The sequence below is a fragment of the Corapipo altera genome, unplaced genomic scaffold (assembly GCF_003945725.1).
Source record: "Corapipo altera isolate COAL_440 unplaced genomic scaffold, ASM394572v1 65, whole genome shotgun sequence".
NCBI classification, from domain to species: Eukaryota; Metazoa; Chordata; class Aves; order Passeriformes; family Pipridae; genus Corapipo; species Corapipo altera.
In genome coordinates this window covers 5,146,963-5,162,643 of record NW_020884891.1, presented here as the reverse complement: position 1 = coordinate 5,162,643, position 15,681 = coordinate 5,146,963, and the positions used below count along the sequence as shown (strand labels likewise).

The following is a 15,681-nucleotide window of genomic DNA, read 5'->3' as shown; positions in this document are numbered from 1 at the left end:
GAACTTGGGTTCTCCTTTGAGTGCTCCAAGAGACCTCTTCTCCTTATCTTCCCCAGGTTCTCTTTGGTGCCAACAGCCCTCACTCTGGTTTTGCACACAGAAAACCTTCAGCGCGTGGGGACTGGCTGCTGTGATTCCCAGTTGGAACCCTAACAGAAATGTAAGTAATGACATATATTCAGGAAGGTGATTTTGCTTTCAAAAGGCTTTCCTTTTTAATGCCCAAGTGACCATGGGCTAATGATCAGTGGCTGTCAGGTGCAGCAGTGTGCTGGATGGCTTATACACAGGTATGACATGAAGCTGCCAGAGAAGTGGATGGTGCTGCCTCTCCAGGAGGCTGCTGTGTCATCTTGCACATGCAGGTATGTTTACATGGCATAGGCTTGCTCTGCTGGTGTGCAAGACCACTGCAGCAAGCCACTTCCTGCAACACTACTGCTCATCCCTGCTTCCTGGCCCTGTCCTGGAACACACCCCTGGAGACATGGGGTGAGACTGTCAGTGGCTGGTGACTAGAGCAGCACAGCTGTCCCTTGGGAATGGGGAAGGGATCTTTCTGAAAGTCTTCCAGCACTTCAGGGATTTTGCAGTATTCACTGCCAGGGAGCAGTCCCATGTGAGCTTGAGGTGCCTTCAGTTACTTCTTGTTCTAGTCTAAGACCTGTCTCTTACTCAGTACTGAATCCTCCCAAAAGCTCTCTTGTGGGTGTGCTTCAAGGACAATTTGCTGACAGTGCAGTTACCTACTACCTCTGGGACACTGTGGACAGAGACTGAAGGTCACTGAAATTTTGCTAGAGTGCTGGTTTTATACGTACTGGTTTACTGGAGCACTGCTTTTATCTTGGAGTGGGCTGCTAAGTCCTAGAAAGCTGCCACTGGGGATGTACAAGTTGTGAGGACGTTTCCTAGAGCTGTAGCGTATTTCAGCAGCCAAGGGCTGTCTCCTGTTCATCCAGTGGTAGCTGAGGAAGGCCAATGGCAGCAGACCAGTTGGAAAAACTTATTTGAAGGAAGAAGTGAGAGATACTTGAAAGTTATCTATGCGGCTTTTTTCTTCCTTGTCCAAACAAGAGAAGGAAACTGTCTACTCTAATCTGACTTCTCCATCTTTACTTGGAAAAGGTGCTTCATGATGACGGCAGAGTGGAGGATAGTATTTTTGTCTAATGTTTGGGATACCTGGAGTTAAGACCCTTTCCTGACCTGGATATGCATGTGACACACAACTACATCACCGAGTCGGGCTGTTGTCTGTATGCAAAGTGGGGAAAATATTATTCCCTAGTCTCAAAAGAATGAAGGATAATTATTTTGAGGGACTCAGATAAGGGAAACTGTGTAAGCATCTAAGACAAATAGATCTGCTCCCACTGAATTCAGTAACAGAACTTTTAATGGGAGCAAGATCCGGGCTCCATCTGATAAAAAATTTCATCTGGATTGCATATGGGGGCAGGCATTAAAGGACCCATCTAAGGATCTCCCCTCTGGAGTACATCTATAAAAGACCCTCTGTAGTTGTGTTCAAAGCTCACAGTAATGCCAGTCTCCTCAGGACCATTCACTTAGATCATTCAGAAACTCTTTCTTGTCTAAGCCCTGATGCTCTCCCCCAGTGGAAGAATGTGGTTGAAACTCCCATGCAGGGAAGACTTAAAATTTGTTTTTTATTTGAACCCAAAACATTAACAAATTGGACACACGTGCTTTGAGACTAGAGACCGCTCTTATTTAAGCCAATGCAAAAGTCTCCTTGATCCCAGCAGGATCAAGGTCTTGAATATTGCTTGTACCTTTTTAGAATATCTGCCTCTAAATGAAACAGACAGTGACAAACTCATTCTGGGTTTATCCTCCTTGACTGATTTGCAGGCTGAGAGGTTTGCAGACCTTCCCTCTTGGGATGGGGAAGTTCATAGTCTAATTGATGAGTGAAAGACCAAGGGCAGGTATCACTGTGCCTTCTCTTGTGGCACACTCTTTAGCATGTGAAAGTCAATGCTGTCATTTAGCCTTTCTTTTTAGTACTTAAACATCCTTAATATTCTTGTGAGGCTGTTGCTCCAGCTAGCCTAGTGCTTCTGTTCACTATCTGTGATTTTCTTCCTCTTCACACTAAGGTACTGACAGGTGAGTATTATATGTGTAGGAAGCTATTCAGCAGAAACATATGCCTTGAATATGTTAAAATTCTTTGTAAGTCACTTGATCAATGTGCAGTATTTGTGTCCCCTCTGTATCTTTGCCCTAAATTCATATTCATCAACAGAGGGTGCTTAGTACTTAATGGGACACTTGGACACTGAGTGAAGGGAAGGGACAATACACAAACAGGGTGAAGAATGAGGACAAATGTAGATGAACTTCCTCAAACAGGCACAAAATGCTCATTCCTGAATAAAAAATGTGAAAAGGTCAAGTGCCCGCAGAGGTTTCTATTGTGACAGGCACTTAACCCCTTCACTCCTGGTTATCTGCTTCATCTGCTGGGCCACTCAGTGCACAAGTGCCATTAGCATCACTGGAATGTGGGGCTGGGAGTGTCCTCCCTTCCAGGCAGCGGGCACTGGGTGAGCAGGAAATAATCCTTTTGGACACTGACCTTGTCAGTAGCTGTGTCTAGAGATAATTATTTCCTAACATGTAACCTTTTCATGGTCAATTGCTCCAATATATTAGACAGAATTGTGATTTCCTTCTATCTTCAGACACACACAAGGTCTTGTCCTTCCTGCTTTGAGGGCATAACTTAGTGAGTGTGCAGACAACCCAGTGCTCGCTGACCAACGTTGTTTTTATTTTGCTTAAAAGAAAAGGAGTTTTGCTTTTCTTCTTGCCATTGAACAGAAGGGTATATGCCCATTCCCATGGTTCTTTTTGGCAGACAGGCCCTTTAAGAATCTAATACTAATCAGGCAACTGTCAGTGTTTAGCAATCTCCTGCTCCTTCAGATTTCTTGCTTGTTGACTGATTTTGGTTTACCTTTTCCTAGCTTGTGACGCTTCAGTGTGTGCCCCTTGACACCTCACCAAGGCATCTGAAGAGGCAAGATCAGCAGAGTATGTCAATACAGCCGCTCAGAAGGCGTCAGGTTTGATACCTCAGGAACATCAGATTGAGCAGCCAGGACTGAAGAGTTCTGTTGCACAGCCCCGTGAGCCCAGTCAGCTCCCACCTGAAGTGCAATCCACAAGGGCAGCTTTGGTGGTTGGGACTGAAGAGTGTGAGGGAGGACATTGTTCCTGCTCCTTTATCCCAAATACTCCTCCTTGTTTACCTGTGTTGCAGCTTGTTCAGCAGAGACTTGGGCACACTACCCAGAATCTTTGTCTGGGACAGTCCCTTTTGGGAGCATACTCTTCCTATGTCTTGGAGACAGCTTGTGTGGACTGCACTGAGGAAATGATGACACAAACCCAGCGTGTGCTGCTGAGCATGATTTGTAGCCAATATTTTTACAACCTGCTTCTTGTTTTGTAACAGTATTTAATTGTTTTTTTTTAAAAAAATTCAAAACTAGGTCAATTTGCCATTGGGCCTTGTAAGACTCTTTAGCTAAGTCTCCAGACTTTACCTAGAAGTTAATTTGAGCCAGACTTAGGAAAAATATATATTAATATACCCAAAGTCTCACATGAGAAACTTGTAGGCAATGATTTGGGATTCAGAGCCGTATTCAAATTCCTAAGACTAGATTCAAAGCCGTCGTTTAAAAGCAGGCTTGCACACGCGTATGTCCTGATCTTTAATTAGGCAAAACTCCCACTGACATCAATAGGAGTTTGACTTGAATAAGAACTGCAGGATCAGGTCCATAATTTGGTACCTGGGATTTGATTAAGCAGCTAAATTACTAGAACAGTTTCCCCATGTGTATAATTGCCTAATTAATTTTTAAAATAGCGAAGTTCAGCACTGAATGTGGTGTACCTCTTGCCACATGAAATGTATGCTGTTTAATCCAAGTTGATGGAGCTATTTGCTAGAGCCTGTGGAGTTGAGTAGTACTGTTTATTTAAAGTTCCAAAATAGCCACCATTGTGTTAAAATATCATATTCCAGAATATATGCTCTTGTAATAGAGTTCACTTGTAGTCTAGTTTGGCTATTACCATTCCAAATGTGTTTTAAAGAGTAGTGCTCTCTATATCCTAATTCTTGAGTTCTGGCTACTGTGATTCATTTTGCAGGTGAGAAATCACTCTGGAGTCTGGTGAAGAACTTGTCTCTAGCAGAATTTTTAAATTCAATGCTTTGAAAAGTTTTTTTGACTTATCAATGATCTTATTTGTTTTCTTTCTGTCACCCCAGCATAATGCCTGTGGTAGACTGTATGTATCAGAATAAGTGTGGACTGTTTGCTTTTTGCTGAAATTTCAGTCTAACACTATGGGCTCTAGGTGATATATTTGCTGCAAAAGGACTTTCTTTCACAACACAGAAACTTTGTTTGTTTGTTTTTTGTTTGAAGCAGATCTTGTTCTGTAAGAGGAATAGAGAGATTATATATGGGTTTCCTAAGTGGAAAAATATTGTAGAAGGAACTGCAATGCCAAAAAGTAAAAACTGTTCTCCCTAAAAGTATACGTGCATGTGTTTGTATGTGTGTGTCTTGTATATAGACATAAACAATTACACTTGTAGTTGGCATAATGCATAATGCCTACTCATGCTGTTGACAGTTACTTAATAATGCACATTCTGCCATTCTCTCCAGCTGAATTCTTAAGGCATTACCATGGGAATTTTCCCTTTTTGGGGATTGCAACAGAGCTCTAGGACTAGCTGGTTTTGTGATGTGCTTCTTGACTGGCTGGAGTAGCCCTTATTCAGGAACTCCATCCAAGCATTGCCTGCAGAGAATGAAACCATCAGCTGTCCTCAAAGAGGAGCTCCACGCTGCAGCAACGCTTAACGGTGAGCCTGGTGCCTTTGAGTCTTTCAGGGTAATGGGATCTTGCATTTTAGCATGCTCAAAGCATGGCTAGGAGGTTAAATTCCAGCATATCACTGTATAAAGTGGGATGCAGTCAAATGTACTTTTCAGAGAGGTAGCCTTTAGCGACCGTTGTGCTCCTTCAAGGATCTAAGAATGCTCCATAGGTAAACAAGGCACAACTCTGAAACTGCAGCCACTGCAGTCTGAAACTGGCTGAGGTCTGCAGTCTGGCTGTCTTTCCAAATGATAGCTTTTCTTCTGTTCTGACAATGTCAGAGACTTGCCCACAAAATAAGCAGTCCTATACCCTTGAAAATTAGCAATTGAGTCCAGTCAAATAATGAGATGGTCCTAAAAATGGGAAGATTATCTTTCATGTTTAAATTGAAGTCCTTTTAAAGGGACAGACTTTGCTGTCTTGGTTTGCCAGCTTTCATTTTGCATTTAGCTCATGTCTTGAAGACTTTCTGTGGGGATTATAGAAAGGAATAGAAAAGGTGGAAACTCAGCTTTTGTTAAAAAACGAGAAATAGATAACTCTGTTTTGCAGCCTCTTGATTTCTGCAGCTAAAATTCTCTAAAACATTTGGTTTAGCATCATTATGATGACTAGAAGTGATGACTATGGGTTTGGAGTCCTTTGTGTTTTAAATAAAATTTGCAGATGTCTGGTGTGTGTGTGTCATGTTGTTCCCCCCCAGCTACTCTGAACCTCATTAAAATTGAGGAGGCTCCTCAGTTATGAAAATATAAACGGTAAGAAGGGAGTGCAAAGTCTATTCGTGATCATTTAGGCTGTAATTTTGTCTTCCAAAGCTTTGGGAAGCGTCGCCCCCCTTCTCTCTGTGGCACTCTGACCTCCTCTAGTGGTGGCTGGGCTGCAGAGAACCTCTGTCAGCCCTGGCTGGGGGGACACTGGCTCTGGGATCTGGTCACCTGGAGTGGAATCGCTGCTCTCAGGGATCTGCCGGTGCAAGAAGTTTCCAATTCTCTCGGATTCGGCTGTGTTTTCAACTTCTGCCTTGATTTGTTTTCTTTTGGACAAAGCCAGAAACTCCTTGTCAGTGTGTGTCACTGAGAGGAGCCGGAGAGATGTGATGGTGGAAGTCTGACAGCTCCTATTAGCCATGCTTAATTTTAGTCTGGGTTTCTAAAATATGAAATCAGCAAAGAATAAATACCAAGAGTTTTTTTTTTTTCTTTCCTTCTCCTCTCTCTTTTTATGTGCAAACATGGGGAAAAGAGCCATGTTCCAATTTTCCCTCAAATTTACAGTCTTCTTTCTATAACTGTGGATGCTTGAAAAATCAAGAGTAACGCCACAAAGGGGAGATCTCTGTTTGTCTCGTTCTCCTTATTGTCTTGGCTCACTTGACCCTGTTGGGGATGTGCCCTTTCATTGTGTGCTGCTGTTGGGCCTGGGAGAACAAACAAAGGGAAATGAGCTCTGTGTGAGCCCGCGTCTTGATCAGGGACCGGCTGGATTAGCTGGACCAGCCCTTGACTCAGTGTGGCTGCCTAAGGATGCAGCTCTAGTGTGCCAGGGAACTCAGTTTTCCTTTAGCACTGCTTGCCTTCAGTCTGAGTGTTGTGTGGAGGGTGCAGGCAGTGCAGGGGGTGACTTCCAACGGGTGCAGCCTTTTTGAACTTGAGGAGAGAGCAAAGCCGGACTGAAACTTTTAAGAGCTACTGAATCCCACTACAACAGGACAGCAAGAGATGTTTTCTCCAGTGGTCCCTTCCACTGGACATAAAGCAAAAAGGTTTAGTCCAGTGTTCCTCACTGCTGGCTCTCACGTGTTTTGCTATTACCCCTTTTGCATTCAAGGAGGTGCAGATGTTGGTAACCAAAATTGTGCAGAGCAGAAATGGCAGGACTGGATCTGGGGCAGGGGGGCTCTGCCTCCCATCACACTGGATTCTTTCTTTCAACAGAAATAACAAAAGCTCAGCTCCAAAAGGGTGGTATATAGTGTCCTTCTCTCTTACCCTCCTAGTGCCCTTCCATTTGCTGCCCTGGAGTGGTTTGTTTGTCAAAGGGCTCCTCTCTCCCTGGCAGTCCTTTCTCCTGGGTCTTTACAAAACCTCAACACTTAGTGGCTTTAAGCTAAAAGGGAATGTATTTATATTAAATATTAGGAAGAAATCATTCCCTGTGAGGCTGCTGAGGCCCTGGCACAGGTTGCCCAGAGAAGCTGTGGCTGCCCCATCCTGGAAGTGTCCAAGGCCAGGTTGGACAGTGCTCTGAGCAACCTGATCTAGTGGAAAGAGGGGTTAGAAATAGATGTTCTTTAAGGTCCCTTCCAACCCACACCATTCTCTGATTCCCTAGGCAGTGAAGGCATTGTTGTTTTAACACTATAAATGTCTCCTCAGGCTTAAGCAAATATGTGTTTGTTTTTTTTTTCTTTTAGCTGAACCTTTTTTGGCTAAGTCTAGGTGAAATATTTGATTTATTGTGTTTTAAAAAGTAATGTTAGCTGCTGATTTTGCTGCTGTTCTTTCTTTTACCTCAGATGATGTTTAGATGCAGAAATGCTGGAAATAACAAGAATACAGCAGATTTTAGCTATGTATATGACTGTAGGGAAAACAGTTTAGTATGGGGCATGAAAGTAGGGACCTCACTGTGCTTTTGTTTCTTTGGCCTTGCAGCTCAGGAAAAGATTTAATACAGGAACAGAAGTGAGGTAAAGACCATGAAAGATCCATGGTGTGTTTAAAATCTGCCCTAGAAATAATCACTTGTGGTTTGGTGAGTGTGTGGAGGTCCTTGGGTAAAATCCTGTGCCACCACCTGAACTCATCCCAGCCAGATCAGCACATCCCGGTGGGGTGGTTAGTTGGGTTAAGGTCGTAATTTTTGTAATGTACTACCTTTATTTTTTTTTCCCCACAAGTTTCAATTTTTTTGGAGACTTTTATGTGCTTTAGTGTTCTTCTAAAAGTTTAAAAAAAAAATAAATCAAAAGAGAACAAAGGTTTGGAGCCAAAATACAGATAGATATAATTTTCAGAAAATTCATGGTGGTTTTTGAATATGTGAGATTTGGTCATACTGTCAAATGACTTGAAGTCTTAAAACTACAGTGGTCCTAGGCTTGCTTGTTACTGGTAGTTTTGGTAGATTTTGGACAGAGCTGAGAGCTGATACCTTTGAGTCCCTGCAGCCAGCATCTGCAGGCTAAAACTCTGGGTTATCTGGTTCCTAAACTACCTCATCATCCTGTATGGATGTGTGGGGATTTTGGCTTTGCTGCATCAGTCTCTTTGAGACAAGCAAAAGGGAAGATTAGTTCCTCTAGAAAAAGCTTCCTCTGCTTTGCATCCATATCAATTTCAGTGACTTCAGATCTTTTTTCTTTTTTTTTTTTTCTGGGGGGGTGGAGGGAGTGTTTAATCTGAAGACTTATGGAGCATGGGAACTTTTCTAAGCCCCAGGCAAAAACTAAACATCAGTATATTGCAGTCTGTTTGTCTGGAATATTTGAGGAACTTCATTTTTATCTTAGAGCAGCTTAAGACCCTGGAGAGATATACAAATCTCTTCTTTCTCACTATGAAATAAACAGAAGCAAATATGTATTTTGCTGCATTCTAGTACTTTTTTGTGACTCTTTATCCCACTCTTGAATACTTTACAGTTTGATTAATCCTTGGAGTGCAGGGAACTTTGTGTTTAATTCTATTGTGATCACCCTATCTGATCACCCCTCCAAAACAGGCAACAGGATTCTCCTGAAATGAATGAATCTGTTTGAATAAGGATGCTTTTCCACACAATCTGCTTTGTCTTCACTGAAAAACGGTAGTGATGGATCTGCATTGCTGTCACCTGTGGTGAATGACTTCCAGCATGGTCAGACTGTTTAACTTTAGTTTCTGTTAGGCCTCTGCTATACTGGGGAACTCTGTTATCACAGTTTGGTTCCCACATAGGTGTGCATAAACCTACGCTTTGATAAGCTAATTAGACAGTTCTCTCGCTAAAATGCTTCTCCACATCCTTTAATCAGCTGTATGTCTCTGCTTTCAGCTGCTCCAAATTTAAAGAGCTGGTTTCTGTTTCTTCCCCTCCGCCTGTCCCCTCTCCCTTGCTATGTTCTGTGGTTTGCCTTTAAATATCCTTGGGGTGGAATTATCTGCATGTTTGTACATTACTAAGTATCTGGGAGGGCCTCTGGGTACTGCCTTAAAAATGTTAAATAATAAAGCCCAGAAGAGGTGTTGCTTTAGCAGTTGATGGGTGTACCAGTGAAGAAATGGAGAGCAGATCCTGGTTAGTCTCTCCCCTTGCTTAGCCAGCTGGGGACATGGGAGATGCTTTGAAGACTCACTGTGGCAAAATCATCATCGTATTTCCTTTATAAATGCATTGATGGTTAGAATCTGTGTCCCTTGGATGTTATGGGGTTTTTTCCCCCTGAAAAATGCTGCTGCTGCTGCTTTCTTGAAAGCTGTGAGAGATCCCCAAAGCTTGCCGGGGAGGAAAGCTCAGGGAGCTCTCAAAGGATATAGCTGCTTTTCCCTCTAACCTCTTACAGTCTCTACCTTTCCTCTGTTCTTTTTTCTTTCTTTGCCAGTAAGGCGCTGTGTGCAGTCTTCTGTGAACCTTTGTGGGCCAGATTTCTCCCAGGTGCCTTTTTTCCTCCTCAGTAGCTGCAGAAGAGGCAGTGGATCTGAGGGGGAGATGTGTTTTATGATTTATGTCACTTCATAAAGTGCATTTCACAGCAGGATTGATAGAGCTGGAGACTGAAGTCCACCCGAGATTGGGGATGCAGAGGCAGGTAGGGGATGGATCTGCTCCTGGTGACTATCTCGGTGTCATGGACTGAGTGGGGACACCTCTGCTTGCTCAGTCCTTGCTTCCCTACTTAAACTGGCTGCAGCGAGAGCTGGGAGGTTAGTACCAGGTGAGCCCAGGACCTCTCTGTGCTGAGAGCTGTTTTGAGAGCAGTGGTGCATTTCACACCTCTGGTATCTCTCCAGAAGCCGTGGGCCTTATGCATGTGGCCAGGCTCCGTTATCAGCTGTTGATCTAAAGCCAGGTTTATTTTGACAACCCCACCTCTTCCTCCATGGGCTGCCTCCTGATGGCAGGGGTGTCAGCACAGTTTCCCAGTGTGAGGGAGCTGGGTTTTATTCTGTGTTCCTTGGCACTCATGTGCTCTGTTAGAGACTTCACACAGGGCTCTTTCCCACGGTTCTCCCCGCGCTGGTCTCTGCCTCTGCCCCTTTCTTGCCTGTAGCCTCAGGGCTGCAGTTTTCCAGCCATCCACTTATATGGCCCTCATTTGTCTTAGTCTCTTTGGCACTTATATGGCTCCCATTGGCCCAGGACCTGAATGCCTCCCAATCTTTAATATATTTATCTTCACACATGCAGACACACATGCATACCTGTGAGGCCAGGAAGTACCATTGCTCCTCTTGTACAGATGGAGAACATTAAATGGTAATTGGCTAAACTGGGAGCAGGTGGTGGTGGCCATGGAGGAAGGCTGCTTACACATGGTACAGAAAATGACATCACAAGAAATGGTTCATTGGCCACAGTGCAGCGCTGGAAGCACAGGTCTCCTCACTCTTACATGAGCCTTGTAGCCGTGGAATATGAGATCCTAGTCATGCCCTATCCCTGTTTTGGCCTCTTCATTCTTGAATCTTGTTTTTAAGTATTTTTGTCCCGGTGATACAAGTTCGGATGTAAAAGCTTCTGTCAAATTGCCCATCCAGAATGTAGAGGGAGGTTGCAGTCCTCTTAGTCTGACACTGAAAGCAAAGGATCTTTTAATGGCAGGATCCTTCCCTCTTGCTCACTGGGTTTGCTGTCCCTGGAGGGGGTTTGACCCCCCTCTTTTTGGTGGCTTCAAGGTGGGGATGAGCCCAGCACTCTAGAGCACAGCCATCAGCTCAGGATTTGCTTTGTTTTGCTGGAGCACTCTGAGCAGACTGTCTGCTGGGGTAGGAATTTTTGGCAGCTCATATGCCGCAAGGCTGTTCCTTAGCAGTAGCTTTCCGTTCGCATTTCCCAAAGATGGCAATGCTGCCAAGCCTATCTCCAAATGCTTTGAAACGTGAACCATTAGCAGTGTCTTCAGCACAGAGACAATGCTTGCTGCATTTAGGGAGCTAAACCAAACCCCACTGCGGGTCAGTGGTAACCCCATTCTTTTCAGTCAGTTGTGTCTTCTCCTGTGCTTAAAGACGAGTGGGTTAAAGCATCTGGCTGAGCTGGAGCCACATGCCCAGAGCCACTGTATGGGAATTGTGAGGGGAGAAGTCAGGTGGCTGGTTCCTGGGCCTGTGCCTGGCCGATAGACCACAGTGCCTAATTAGTGTGGCAGCTGTTCTCCGTTAGCAATGCTTTCCTTAGGCGCCTGCACTAATGTTCTTGATAGCAGCTAAGGAGAAAAAGGAGGAGGAAATTGCATCTATATTTAATTAATACTGCATCCATATTTTATTGTGGAGAGCCCTTAGGTGCAGGAAGATTCTCAGTGAGAACAATTGCTTTGGAGTGCTGGAGCTATTGTGTGGTGGCTGAGGAGGTGAACTTTGGTTTTGAAAACAACCCCAAATTTCCTTCCAGGGTAACCTGGGAAAGCCCAGAATCCCTCTGCTGCTCACTTCCCAGCCTCTATCTGAAAAGCAACTGACAAATTTGCTGATAATTCATATTTGATTAGCTTTAATATCTTCTAATATTGTGAGTGAGCTTTGGGGGGGCTACAGACAAATGTCACACTGATTATTTTTTCCTTTTGATAAGCTGCCAGGCTTGGAGAGGTTTCCTTTTCCATTCTCTGAGCTTACTCCCGTCTTCCAGCTGCGTGCTGTGTTCCTTCTCTTCTGGCTCTGAATCCTGGCAAGAAGACACTCTGTGTTGTTAAAATGGCTGTCATGTTCCCATTCGGCTGAGCTGGATCATTGTGGCTGTGGCTGGTGGTGGGTCTGGGGTGGCCCGTGAGCCTGGCAGGCTTGGGCTTGGTAGAGCGGAGCATGTGAGAGATGGCTGATTGCCGGAGCAGCCTTGGCTGCTTTTGTGGCCACCTTGAGGCGTTGCTGGCCGGGTGTGTGGGTGAGAGGCTGCACCATGTAACACAGAGGGAGCTGGTGATGCTTTGGGGTCAGTGCGAGCATGGCCAAGCAGGAGGTTTGGTAGCAAAGCCCTTTTCACTGGAGACCTCAATCCTGCACATGGATGGCTCACCACTGCTGTCCTGCTGCAGCAGCAAGGCACAGGCTGACCTGCTGTCAGCACTCGCCCTTGTGTCCTCATTAAGAGCAGACTTGGGCCAGGAAGGAGACATTTTGTAGTCCAGTCAGAGAAACATAAAAACACCCTTTGAAAGACTGTGTTGTAATAGCCTGAGACTCTTAAAATATTATGAACACACCCTTCATGCCCCATTAGTACCATTGTTTCATTCAGTCAGCACGTGGTACAGTCCTGCTTCTACTCTGCAAAACACATTCTCCAAAATGTTGTTGTATGCTGTGGTTTTCAGTATAATAAAAATATGCAAACAATTGTTATCCAAACAAAACTAACTATGATTTAATTTTTAAATCCTCCTCCTTCTCCTTTCACTGATGCCACAGTTTTTCCTTGGTAGTATTCAAATTTCAGAGAAAGGAAAGCTGAAGTCAGAAGTGTTTACAGAAAGGAGTATTTCTGCCTTTCCACAACTACAAAAGAAACATTTGTTGCCTCAGATAACTCCAAAGCAAACTGCTGTCAAAACAATTAGTGTTATTTTTCTATTATCCTCCTATTTGAGAGTAAATAGCCATTTCATGAATATGTAAATTATCTTGTAGGTGCAGAAGATAAGTGGATGGTGTATCTCCACAAATGATGATAAAGCTTCTATTGTATACAAAAATTTCCAACAATGATTTTTCCCAAGTATTTGGGGTCAGGCGATTGTAGTTAACTGCTCACAACTGGACCCTTTGCTTTGATAACTTAAAGGTTTAGCAAAGATTGAACAGTTGAGTAAATCAACATTTTTTTTCCACTTTTTTTTTTTTATGTGAAAGCAGGCGGATAAGCAGTCAGAACCAAGTCCCTACAGTAGCTGAACATTTAAATCAGATTGTATTTCTGTATTAAGTTTTAAAAGCTAACAGAGAGGTTCTGGAAAAAAAAAAAAAAGAAAATCACTTATGTAAGTACTGTAGAGTGGTATATCTTTGTGTTATTAAATCCACGGTATTTTTACAGGTGAACTAATACTGCATTATTCCATTTAAATTGGGCCTGTCCGCAGGACAAAAATTATTTGTGAATTTATCTGTCAGTAGGAACAGCAAGTTACTAGATAGCTGTGTTTATTTATGTTTAAATCATCTGAATATTTATTTTGGTGAGAGTATGCTCCTTTAGGCTCTGGAGAAGCAGCAGAGTGCTGGTTTTCCTTTTGGAGATGTGTACATTTAGGAAAAAAAATTCAATATTCTGCAAAGTTGAATGCACCATTGTGCCAGATAATTAAAATGTAAATTTAAGTATCTATGCCTGCTTTGTGATTTTTTTAATACTTTTAAGTTAGTTGTCTTTTAAAACATGTGGTCAGCTGTTGTATTCACATATGGTCAAATGATCAAAGTCTGAACTCCTCTCTAATTGTCCCCTGCTGCTTGTCTGCTCTGTCCATGATCAAGGCCTCAGCAGGTGATAAGAAAGGCATGAGAACAGGCTGGAAGGAGAATGAACTACTGAGGGGCCCAAGCTGAAAGAAATAAAGACTTCCAGTACATCACCCTGACAGTAAAGAACCAAGAAAAAGTGAAGTCTGGTTAGTTCTTATTTTTTCTTTCTCGCCTTTTTTTCCCCTTGCTCACCAATCTGCATATATTTTTTTAAAGGCAAAAATGCAAATATAGTAGTCTCTGTGTATTCCCAGCTCATATAAAAGACAGAACCAAACAACCTACTGCAGACATGTTTATTTACTTGCAAGGAGGAGGAAGCTGCTAAGTCACACAGTTTATAGTATTTCACATGTTTGTGGAAATCATTGCAATTCTTTTCACTTGTGCTTGTCATTGTTTGCCTGGAGTTCACTTTGCCAGATGGTTTTTTATTGTCACTGGTGTCCACACCTCGCTCTTGCATCACTTCAAGACCAAATGGTGTGAAGAGCTTTAATACTTAGAGGATTTAGTAAAAGTAAATCCACACTTTGTGCAAGGTTCATTCTCAGCTATTCAAGCAGGTCTAGCACTGATTCAGAGAGGGACTAGCTGACTCAAGGAGTGAAGAAAGGATGAAATAAATGGATTGTCTTTGCCATTCCTATTTGTCTCATGCTCTCTTACAGTCAAAATGCTAGTGGAAAATTAAGGATCGATATTAGATTTAGAATAAGGAGTTAACAGTTAAAGAAAGGAAGGTGCATTGTCAGATTCTCCTCTCCTCCCCCCAGTCAGTATAGAAAGCAGTTGGCTGCATTTCTGAAGCTAAATTTCTTAGGCTTGCAGTAATGTATTTGTATGCATCATGTTTTTGGAACCACGTGAGGATTAATTTTTTACATGAATTTGCATGCAAATAGAGTACTCCCTTTTGGCTTCTGTAGAGTCATTTCTTGATGTTTGCAAACACTGTCACTCAGATGCAAGAAGTGCCATTGCCCCATTTTACAGATGAGGAGGCAGTGGCTGGCTGAGAAAGAAGTGAGTAATGTACAGACTGTCATTCAAATATGTAGGGTTGTGGGGCAATTTCATATTTCATTATTAAAACCAGGATTGAGTGCCTGTTTCTCTAGTTTTGCAGGTAGCTCAAGTCTGTTTGTCCAAATGACTGCAACAATAAGAGTGGACACAGACAGTGTGTCTCTGAATGGATAAGGGAGTATTTTAGTAGGGGGCAAGTGTGAGAGGATTTAAAGGATATTATAGAAAAATCCTTGTGGTGGTCAGGCTATTATATGGCTGCTGTAAAATAGACAAACAGGTTAATGAGTATAACCACAGAGAAAAGAGCACACATCACAACTGCAGTCCCTGCAAGGAGGCAGAGCTGTGTTCAGTGTCCTAAGTTTTTTTTCTGGGTTCTCCACATGGGCTCTGTGGGTTTTAGGAAGGACATTTCTTGGAGCGGGTTCATGGTAGAAGGGGTGACGTCTCATAACTTTGATGCGCAAGGAGGGTGGTGGAGCAAGAGGATTACAATCATGTCTCTGCACAGGGCAAAGGGTGAGAGAGACTTGAAACAAAGGGTTTGGAGCATTTTGACCGTGAAGATTTGTGGAAGGGAGGGCCCCAGTCCTGCTGGGAGCTCTGCTGGAGAGCGTCTGCCTCAGCAGTGACCCACAGAAGTGAAGTGCCCCATGGAAATCTTGGCGCTTTCCTTCCCTCCCTCCTGCGTTCCCTTCTGGAGTGTGAGCTGGTTCCACTTGGTCATGCTCAAGTGACTTCCTGAGCTGGGGTCGGTGGAAGTGCACTGCTGAGGAGGCAAAGTGCCTACCACAAGCTATGTCTAACGTGAGAAGGGGCAGAGCTGTTTGCTCCGAGTGCAGCAGCAGAGAGGCTGCTGAGCGAGGGCAGTGAAGCAGGGTGTATAAATGAGCTTAAGAGGCAGCCAGAGGTGTTATGAGTGGTTGGGTGGGGAGGTGAAAGGATGTGGTGACAGACAAGTGAGGAGGGAAGAAACAGAGCAGGCAGGCTTGTTAGGCAGAGTGGTCTTTTCCTATTGCTAATTCTTTGTAGAAAGTTGTGG

At 43.6% G+C, this 15,681-nt stretch overlaps 1 long non-coding RNA gene across 1 annotated transcript in view; it reads left to right on the top strand.

Annotated features, from left to right (window-relative positions):
• Positions 1-5,550, top strand: part of LOC113948151 — a 61,173-nt gene extending 55,623 nt beyond the window's left edge. Inside the window, exons 2-3 of the long non-coding RNA XR_003528014.1 lie at positions 57-160; positions 3,000-5,550. This is a non-coding gene — a long non-coding RNA (uncharacterized LOC113948151). The remainder of the gene's footprint in view (positions 1-56; positions 161-2,999) is intronic.
• The last annotated feature ends 10,131 nt before the right edge of the window (positions 5,551-15,681 follow it).